At 37.6% G+C, this 11,315-nt stretch overlaps 1 non-coding gene across 1 annotated transcript; it reads right to left on the reverse strand.

Moving 5' to 3' along the window:
- Window positions 1–529: 529 nt before the first annotated feature.
- Window positions 530–611, reverse strand: TRNAS-CGA (transfer RNA serine (anticodon CGA)). Its single transcript has one exon. It is a non-coding gene; the product is annotated as a tRNA-Ser (tRNA).
- Window positions 612–11,315: the final 10,704 nt, after the last annotated feature.

Raw genomic sequence — 11,315 nt, forward strand, 5'->3', positions numbered from 1 at the left:
GGCTCACAAACCTCATGGATATCTTTTGGGGATATTTGTGAGTGTTTTAGTAAGTTTTCTTTGAGATTTGAGGTCTAACTTGACTCTAGTGACGGTGAGTCCCTTAACCAGACTTGTCCAGAAAATTTAAAATAAAACTGCATAAAAAATCTGATTTGAACAGTTATTTAGTCAGTCAAACAATTATTTTTTTAATTATTATTTGTCACCTTTGTTTTCAAACCACAGTAATTATAAAATTTATTAGAAATATATTGAATAATTAATAAATAAATAATATTTTTTAGTCTTTAATCTTAGCCTCATATTCGTATTAATACTTGTCTCTTAACTAAAATAAATGCATAATGTTATTTAAAAGAAATGGCCAAGAATGACTAAAATGACTAAAAAATTAAAGACCAATTGCATTTTATTTTATATTAGAAAACTAATAAGTGACTATATTTTTTTTCATCCAAAATAAAATTACTATAAATTAATTTTATCAGGACAATTATTCATTCAAAAAAAATTATATTAAAAAAATCGTCAACAGCAGGATTCGAACCTGCGCAGGCATAGCCCAACAGATTTCGAGTCTGTCTCCTTAACCACTCGGACATATTGACACATTTGGTTTGAACCTCAAACATTATAAGATGTATTTGTTAAGTATTTCGAACAAATTAATAAGGATTATTTATTTTTTAGTCTCATATCTTTATCTATTGGTCCAGTAACTAAAATAAATCCATAATGATATTTGATAGAACGAGGAGTCTTTTCTCATTCAAGTTACTGAGGTTTGTATTCATATTGATGTCATTAATGATTCTTTGTGATCTTACGGATGTCACTTCCATCAATGTAAGTGTGATAATTTTGAATATCAAAAGTTTTAATTGAAACCAAGATTGAACAAATATTAGGAACATGTCTAACATTCTTTAGTTGAATCTTGCATCCAACACCGATTTCAAACCAAACATCGCCAATACCAACAATTTCACAAACTCATTTGTTTCTCATTTTGACTGTGACAAAATCACCAATAATATAAGATGCGAAGAACATACTTAGGAGTAACATGTTACTAGTCACCATAATCAATATTCCAATTTGAATCTTGACATGTAAGGTTTATGAAATTATCATCATAAACAATATAGATATTAGTATCACATAACAACTTTGTTTCATCATTTTTCTTCTTATGAAATTCATCTCTTTCCTTTGAATATTTTTGTTAGGAATTTACAATTTATTTTATGTTTATAATCTTTCCACAATTGTAGCATCTAACTTCCTTTCTATTTCTTAATTTTTTTCTTGACTTGCCGCAATTCTCATATTCTTCACGCTTATGAAAATTTATGATTTGACTTCTTCTATGTGACTCAGTAACTATAGTTTTAGTATGATTAGGAATAACAATTAAATTACACTCTTTTCTTCTATATTTTTCATTAAATATTATATCTTTAATTGTTGACATTACCAGTTTTTTATTTGGAGTAGAATTAGAAGTGTAACAACAAGAACTTCTCAGTTATCAAGTAAAGAATTGAGCAATAATATTAATAAGGCTTACAACTTATCATCTTACTTAATATAAATCATTTTCAATTGAATCATAGTATTCCAAAGTACACTCACATGCCCTGCCATTAAATCATTATCCTTGTATTTTATATTAGTCAACTTGTGGATCAAAATTCAAACATGTTTTATTTTACATGCTCTTGCGCTCATACTGTTGAAAATTCACCAAAACATATGGAGAAATATGTTGCACAATTGATAATTGAAGAAGGAAATAAAATATGAAAAATTGGGGAAGAAATGGAATTAAGGTTTTATCAAAGTAGGGGAAGAATAAGAAGAGTTTCTGCAGAGTAACTCTCTGCTCTAGAACTGAGATTTATTCAACTTGTGCAACTACACTTCTGTTGTGTTGTATATTCAATCAATAAGGGTTACTCCCTATTTATAGATTTTGGATTTTCTTGCTCCTCAAGTAAAACCTAAAATACCTAATTCTGCTAACACTATAAAACTGGGTCTTAGTAAAAATCCACGTCGAGGCTAACTCCTCGACACTTCGACAACTAGGTGTTCGATAACAACATGCTTCGATACCATGAATTACAATTCAACATACCACCTAATTCACTGGGTTTAACTAATCTATATTCAGCATAGACCTTAACTTCTTGAACACTTCAACCTGCAATCTTTTCGTTATGATATTTGCAATCTGATTCTCAGTTCTGCAGTATTCTAAGTTCAGCTTCGCTTCTGCCACTTGCTCTCAAGATAACAGAACCTCATTTCTATGTTCTTGCTTCATCCATGCACTATTGGATTCTTCTCCAAATTGATAGTAGACATGTTGTCTATCTTCATGGTAATCATTACATGATTCTTCCCTGTAATCTCTTCGACCAAATTCACCATCCAAGTTACTTGACATGCACAAAGAAAAGCAATTATGTACTCTGCTTCACACGACGACATAGTCATTACTGGCTCCTTTCTTGAACTCCAAGCAACTGGTGCACCACCTATCATAAACACATATCCAGCTGTAGATTTGCTATCCTTAGCATCATTACACCAACTTGAGTCGGTGTATCCCACTAATTTGCATTCTTTTTCTTCATCAGCTGCAGGAAATAAAATGTCATAGTCGAGAGTTCCTTTCATATACCTTAGTATCCTCTTCATCGTTGTTAGGTATGATACTTTTGATTTTTGCATGAATCTACTCACCATACCTACATTGTATGCTAGATTAGGCCTAGTGTGACAAAGATATCAAAGTGATCCAATGAATCTTTTGTATTGCGTTGGATCAACATCATCTTCATTTGTGTCTTCCGACAGTTGCAATCTGGGCTCAACTAAAGTTGAAGTTGGGTTGCATTTTTGCATCTCAAATCTCTTGAGTATTTCGCCCATATATCTTCTTTGGCGCATCATCAAGCCTCTACTACTCTTGTAGAATTTTATTCCAAGGAAATATGAGAGATTTCCCAAGTCTGACATTTCAAACTCCTCACTTAGGTCATGTTTGAAATCTTCGATCTCCTTCTTGCAACTTCCTGTTATTAACATGTCATCGACGTAGAGACATGGTATAATCAATTCATTATTGCTTTTTCTTACATATACTCTATGCTCAGTTGTGCACTTCACAAGTTCCTTTCACCTTAGGAAATTGTCTAACTTTTTATTCCAAACTCTTGGAGCTTGATTAAGTCTATACATGGCTTTTTAGCAGCCTGTATACCTTTCTTTCTTAGCCTTGTTTCACAAACCCAGTTGTTTGTGCAACATACACTTCTTCATCTAAGGGGCCATTCAGGAACTCACATTTCACATCCATCTGACATGTGTGTCAGTTGTTCATGTTTGCTAGACCAACAACCAACATGATTTTTTCGATCCTAGCAACGGGTGAAAAAACTTCGTCGAAGTCGATTCCTTCCTTCTAAAGAAATCCTTTCGCCATAAGTCTTGCCTTGTGTTGAGTTACCTCACCTTTGGGATTCAAATTCACCTTGTATACCCACTTCATATCGATTACCTCCTTGTCTTGAGGAAATTCAACAAGTGACCAAGTGTTGTTCTCTTCGATGGACTCTAGTTCCTCATTCATTGCTTTCACCCACTTCGAATCCTTTAATGTCTCAACTGTAATAACTGGTTGGACATCTGCATAGAAAGCATAATGTACCAACTCACCTTCATCATCGACCACATCATCTGATGTAATCACATATTCTTGCAACTTTGCAGGCATGTGTCTTGTTCTTTGAGGTCTGCTTGTGCTTGCTTGACCCCTGACTTCTTCTTGTCGAACTTCTATTTCGACTTCACTTGTTGGTTCTTTACATAAGATTCTTAGTGAATCCTTCTTGACATTTTGAGTCCAATCCCATTCCTTAAGCTCATATATGATCATGTCCCTGTTGATCACTACTTGCTTGTTCACTGGGTCGAACAACTTGTAACCTCTAGTCGAATGATATCCTAGTAGGGTCATCTGACTCAACTTGTCATCAAGTTTTCTTCTCAATTGATCAGGCACATGTCTATGTGCTATAGATCCAAATACTTTCAGATGACTCAAGCTAGGCTTGACACCAGACCAATATTCTTCTAGCATAATTTCTTCTAGCTTCTTCGTCAGACATTTGTTCAAAATATATGTAATTGTCGACACTGCTTCTCCCCATAATTCTTTGGGTTGATGCTTTCCTTTCAACATACTTCTCACCATTGTAGCACCTCAAATTTGCACCTATCATTATGCATACATTTTCATATTAGGTCATAGCATATCATGATCCATTGCATAGCATTTGCATTGTCCCATTTGCCTCAAGTGCAAGCCAATCAAGGAATTAGGTCAAACTGATCAGGAGATCAGTCAACCAAGCAAGCAAAGGAATTTCTCATTGAACCAAGCCCTAGGGTTTGTCCAACAAGTTCACATGACTAGGAGGTCTATTTGAAGTGTTCAAGTCAGGGGTTGAAGACTCAGAGGTCATCAGTCAATAAGCAGACAGTCAAAAGTCAAAGAAAGTCAACTGTCAGTCAAAGCAGTGGATGGTGGTCATTCTTGTGGAATTTGGGCACCATGATCAATAATCAAGAGTTCATACAACTTGGGACATCATTTGAAGTCAAGGTCTCAAGGAATTAGGGTTTGGAATTCATCAGTCAATGCACAATCAGTCAGAAACCCTAAAAGTCAACTGTTGGTCGACTGTCCATTTAATCAGTGATTGGATGATTGGAATCGGTTTGTGAGAGTTCATTCATGTCCAAATAGTCATCATACATCATGCCAAACACCATCATGGAAGAATTTGAAGCCAGATCAAAAATTTCCAAAATTGGAAACTGGGCCTGTAACTGAAACTTGCCATAAATGGAAAGTCTTGATCCTCAAAATTACATCTTGATACAAGCCTCAAATGAATTTTTGCCCAACATGAAAGTTGAAGATCTTGTTCTCCCATTTCCAAAAAGTCCTAGAACTCTCAATTCCCATGTGTGGTTGGCAAGTTATGATCGAATCGATTTCAGAAAATCTTGAACTTCAAAGGGCCATATCTCCCAAACCGTTTGGCCAATTTTGGTGGGGTTTTTTCCTACAAGTCACATTTGATCCCCTCTTTCCAAAAATATAAATTTCATGGGCCAAAACTTCACCAATCAAAATGGCATATTTTGACCTTTTTCATTTAAATGCAAGTTTGACCAAGAGTTGACTTTTTGATTTAAACATTTCTTCAACATTTGGCCAATTGGAACAGCTCATAAATGTCATTTAGAATGTGTTTGCAAAGTCAAAATATGCAGTACATAAGGCCATTGCTTGTTTGCTTGAATTGTAAGAAAGGTACAATTTCACCATACTTGTCTAAGTTCCACAACCATGCCTTGTACCAGCATCATTATGCAGCATTCTTGATCATTCTTCTGCCACTTTTGAGGCCTTGTAGTGCAGCCATACTCCAATGGTACATATGGCCATGTTTGCATACTTGAATTTTGGAAGAAAAGTACAAAGCAACCATCCACCCATGCTTCCACCTTACCTTGTACTGTCCAGAAAATGCAAGTTTTGCTGTCCTTTTGAACAAGAATGCTGCAACCAACACAACACACATCTTGCAGATTCCAATTTGTTGGCAAAAACAGGACCAAAAGAAAAAAAAACCTTGGCCCTGGCTCTCCCACAAAAACACATCCAAACAAGACTTTCAAATCCTTTTCTGTCATGAGGAATCAATGGCAGCAACATCCAACAGAGGACTTAAGCATTGTTTTTCTGTCATAACAAAACAGAAGTAGCAGCCACATAGAACCAATCACCTCACTTGCATTTTGCCAAGAAAAACCTGTCAAAACTCCCATTAAACAAAACCAGCAGCAGCATAAAACACAGGACAGCAGGAGGCATTGGTCCTCTCACTCTCTCAACTGACCTTGCTACTGGCATTTGAACTTTGCCTATTCAAACTCAAGCAGCACCAAACCTTGCCTTGCATTCTTCTGTCAAAACCTGATCCAAAAGACCAAAGTTACAAAACTCAAAACCCTGCCTTGCAACACATGGCCAACCATATTCCACTCATCTTTCATTCACCTTGCTGTTGACAGATTTGAAGAAAACTGTCAAGGCTCAAAAACCACAAAGAACTTTCACTCATTTTCCAACTTCACCTTGCTATTTTCTTGGTATTTCAAGCTCCCTGTCAAGCACAAAGGAAAAAAAAAAACTTGCCATACCATAGACCAATATCCAACAGCATGACCTTGCTTTGGATTGGAACAACATAACCTCATTTGCCATCAAAGAGTGTGCAGCATAAAATCCTTCATTTGGACCTTGCCTTTGACACTTGCAATTCCTGCCAAAAAGGGGGGGGCAACTTCCAATGGAGATTTCAAAACCTTATTTCCTGTCATGAGGAATTAGGAAACCACACAAACCATAAAACCACTTTGGCCAAGGCAGGTTGAGAAAGCATTCTCATTCTAAAAAATCCACTGTGCTTGGCATTTCTAAAGGCAGTCAACAGAAAACCCTAAGGACCAAACCTTGCATTGCTTTTCCATGACCCAAATACCATTTTGAAACTGGCAGCCTCTAACCACACTGCATACAGCATTATCTCAAACCAAAGCCTTTGCTTACCTGCAAAACCAAGCCTTGCCTTGTAGCCCTGTCATAAAATCAATTGCAGCCACAACCAAACTTCTCATTCTTGGCATTTTAAATTTTCTGTAAAACACCCTAAGATTGCCAAGCCTTGTACAGTTCTTCACCATCATTTTCATCATGTTAAACTACTAGCACCATCACACAACAGAACCATTAATTTTCCATCCATCTTCTGTCATATTGAGGACAGTAAGAACACCTAACAAACCTCATTCAACAAAAGCCTCCCACCTTGCCATTTGCATTCTTCCTGTCCAAAGCAAAGGAACCAAACCCTGTAGCATCCAACAACCACCATACACACCAACACAAACCAACTGAACTGCTTTTCTCTCACTCATCCTAAAAAACCCTGCATTGACCTAGCTACTTGCATTTTCATTCTTCTGTCCAAAAGCCTGGCTTGACCATTTTTCTCACCATTTCCTGTCACAAAAAACAGCAACAGCAACCAACCAAACAGAGGAATATATCCAACTTCACATCCTCCCAAGTTTCCTTTTTGAGGCACTTCTCCAAAACCAGTCAAAAGCTTCCATGAACCTGAGCCTGGCTTGGCAACATTTCCACCCTCATTTGCCTGTCATAAACAGTAGCAGCATACCACCCTCTCTCTGAAAATTCATTTTGCTTGGCATTGGCAAACCCTGTCAAACACAAAACATCTCAGCCTGGCCACAAAGCAACATCACATAGCAGTTGGTTGCATGATATTTTCTGTCAAGGACAAAGCATCTTCCATGGCAGTCCAGGTGTGAAGCCATTTCAAACCTTTCCAAGCCAAGGCATCTTCACTACTCCTCATTATGAGCACCAGGGAGCATCTGTTTCACAACATAACCAACAAACCACAAACCATTTGGCCAAACAGCAAAAAGGAGCCACAGACCAAACACTTTCCACTCATTCTCCAAAATCTCATCCTTGCCATTTTACAAAACTTGTCCCAAAACTCAATGAGCTGAAGCTTGGCCATGACTAGTTTCACCATCCATTCCTCATTTTGTAAACCAGAATTGCAGCCATACCATACAGAGAAAAACACACTGCACACATCATTTCGTTCTCTCAAAATCCCACCTTGCTATTTGCATTTTAAACTTTCTGTCCAAGAACCTACAAAGGGCCAAACCCTGCCTTGCCTAAAACACAGTCTAAGCATCATTTTGAACTGACTACAATTGCCTTCTCATACCTGCAAACAGCTTTGGAGCAACTGGTTTTTTCCTCAAAGCAATTTCCATAACAGCACTCGTATCCCTCCATTTCAAGCATCAATAAGCAAAGCACTTCAAACACTCATCACTTGAAGACCTAAAGAGCATCTGTTCCAGGCTAGAAGGACCAAACAACCACTGTTTCTCACTCTGCTTCAAAATTGGTAAATTTTCAACCTCCCTATTTTGTCAAATTGATGCATGCTTAATGTAGATCTTTTGATGCTGATTTCATGGATGGTTGTAGATTTAAGAATGGTCAAGTAATGGTTGAGATATTTTGAAATGAACATTGATGATCCAAACTTGTCTTACTTATTTCTCTTTGCCTAGCTTGATTTAATGAAAACCAATGTTGGACTCATGTTGTATGTTGTTTGATGATCACAATGGTATAGCCAATTGCAATTTTTAGGCAAGTTTGAAAAATCACGATTTGGGATGCCACTGTTCATGAAACCCTAGCTTTGAATTTCCCAGATTTTTTCCCATTTTCGTACTGCCTGGCTTAAACTCCCTCATCCAATCAAAACATTTCCTTTAGTGCCCAAAACGACATCACTTCAATTAGTGGATTTCAATATTACCAAAATGTCATTCTTTCAATGTTAATTCAATTAATTTCTTCACTTTGATTACCAATCTTCCAAAATTCCTAAATGCTTCAATTTTAATCCAACTTGAATGGGATTTTTTGTGTTGTATTCATCATGGTCTCTACTTTTTTATCATTATTTTTCCAGAATTTTTGGATGAGTGGTTTTTAAATGGCCTTAGGGTTTGTGACATGTGACCAAATTTTGTACACTTTGCCAAATCAATTGTGAAATGATGAGAATGTATCCAATGGCTCCCAAATTTTTTGTACTTAAACTAGACACATTCATGGTGATTTTGGTATAAAGTTTGTGAATTTATAATTTGTGGTTTGTGAGATATGATTTTTTGAATTAGGGTGTGACAACTTGTGTCACACCATTGATGTCCAACTTCATGATTTTCATAGCCATGCTTCCTTACATCCAAATGACCCCAAATTTTGCATGAACCCACTCTTGTATGTCTAGTTGACTTGTGAATTTTCTTGGATTTAATTGAACTATTTTACATTTGTTTGAGATTTCTCTTCCCTGCCTAGTCAAATGTTGCCCTTGTGTGACACATGTTCCCATTTCATTTGTGAAATTCTCATACTTTATTAGATGGACATGAAATTTTGCATGTGATAACTAGACATCTCAAGCTTTGCATTGGTGTTAATCTCATTCATTTCTCTTCTGTTTTCAATTTGATATGATTTTTTGAAGTTGACCCATGTTTGTTGACCTTCATTATGCATGCTTAAATTTGGTTTGACTTTTTGATTTTTATTGACTGCCTTCCTCTCATCCAAATGCCATGAAATTTGACATGCTTACCATGCTATGTGTTAGGTTTGATCATGATTTATTTGGTGATTTTTGGAAAATGTTTAGATTGCTTTTGAGCTAAGTCTTGCTGTTGACTTCTATGAGCTTCTGTTTGTCACACTTTGACCTAATTTGTTCATGAAATGATGATAGTGATTGATATGAGTGTGAATCCAATTGGTTGTGTTTCCTAATTGTTTGAACATGATTTTGGATACTTGACCCTTGCTGTCTTGACTTTCTCATTCACTTTTGACCCTAGGCTTGCCCTAGTGGTCCTGTTACTCACCTTTGAGTTTGTGATTTCAGGTTGACCATCAAATGGCCATTAAGACCAATCCTTTTGATTGAGCTTACTCAAGTATCATTGTATAACCTCTTTGTTTTGTAGGTGGCTTGGCTCACATGCCTTAAGCCTTGTGCCTTGCACATCCATGTGCCCCTAATTGACTGTTGGTGTCTGTCTCTGTTTGTTTTGTTTGAATTTGCATACTAACATCTACTTGACTGTTTCAGGTGCTTTAGTTGCTTAGTTCCTTGTGAACTTTTTGCTTTGCTTTGCTTGTATAAGCAATTTGCATTGAGGTATGTCTCTTTGTCTTCATGTAGTCTGGAAGACCTGGCCTGTTACTTGGCCAGGCAATTGTCTGAAGTCCTCCTTAAGAGGCAATGTTTGTGGATGTTTAACTTTGTCCTTGCATAGAGTCAAAGACCTCCTAAGTGAAGAGGCAATTGGTGGAAGGTAGGGATATGCAATCTATCCCCCACTATTCAGTGTGTCATCTGCTTTGCTCACACCATTGTGTCGATGCATTGCAGATACAAACCCAAGATCTTGTACAACTGTACAGTTGAGTCAGTATCAAATGTGTAGAAGGGTTCCCACTTTCTGAACCCACACATTCTTGTCTTAAGCTCTCCCAGGCCAGGGATAAGAGCTGTGAAGTCTTATCTTCACCCACCTTTCATCTGCTTCACCTTAGCCCCTCAATGGCAAGGTTAAGAGCATCCTCACCCCATTCCAGAGGTTTGTTTGTCGAGGTTGATATGACCCCTTGACTAAAACCTAACCCTTGTTTGAGCCACTTGTTTGTGTATAGCGTGTGCTATCTGTGCTTGTAGGATTGTTTGACTTGCTTCCTGTGCAAGATAGGATTGTTTGACTTGCTTCCTGTGCAAGATAGGATTGTTTGACTTGCTTCCTGTGCAAGATAGGATTGTTTGACTTGCTTCCTGTGCAAGATAGGATTGTTTGGCTTGCTTCCCGTGCAAGATAGGATTGTTTGGCTTGCTTCCTGTGCAAGTTAGGATTAGTTTAGACTTGCTTCCTGTGCAAGTTAGGTTTTGCTTGGCTTGCTTCCTGTGCAAGTTAAGTGTGTGTGGCTTGCTTCCTGTGTGAGCCATACTTAGGATAGGTTGGCCCTTGTGCCATTTAGCTAGAAACCTTAACTTAGGGATGATTTGCATGATAATATCTAGGCTCGAGTCGTAGTCTCCCTAGAGTTGTGTCTCCCTCTGTTATCTGGTTAGGCTAGTCCCTTGTCCCTGCGTAGGGGAACTACATCGCCCTGATCTTCATACCAGATGAAGTATGTAGGCAGGAGATTGAGCTGATCTCTCCGGGCGCCCTTTTTTTCTTTTTGTGTGTGTTGTCTGACAGTTGCTAGGCTCGAGTGCCTGACTCCTTAGCAATTTGTTGTCTGTTTGTTTGAGTGTGTGCTTGACAGTTATAGGCTCGAGTCCCCGACTCCCTATTAACCTGTTGTGTTGTTGTATGCTTGGAAGCTGATGTAAGTCCATCGAGTGGCATTCGGGTTCCAGTGTGGGTTTGTTGGTTCGGATGCTGATGTAAGTCCAGTGATTGGCATTCAGGCTCCATGTTTGCCTTCTTGTGTGTTTAGGTTCGGATGCTGATGTAAGTCCAGTGATTGGCAGTCGGGCTCTACGTTTGCCTGTGTGTGTCTT

Source organism: Lathyrus oleraceus, chromosome 5 (genome assembly GCF_024323335.1).
Source record: "Lathyrus oleraceus cultivar Zhongwan6 chromosome 5, CAAS_Psat_ZW6_1.0, whole genome shotgun sequence".
Taxonomy (NCBI): domain Eukaryota; kingdom Viridiplantae; phylum Streptophyta; class Magnoliopsida; order Fabales; family Fabaceae; genus Lathyrus; species Lathyrus oleraceus.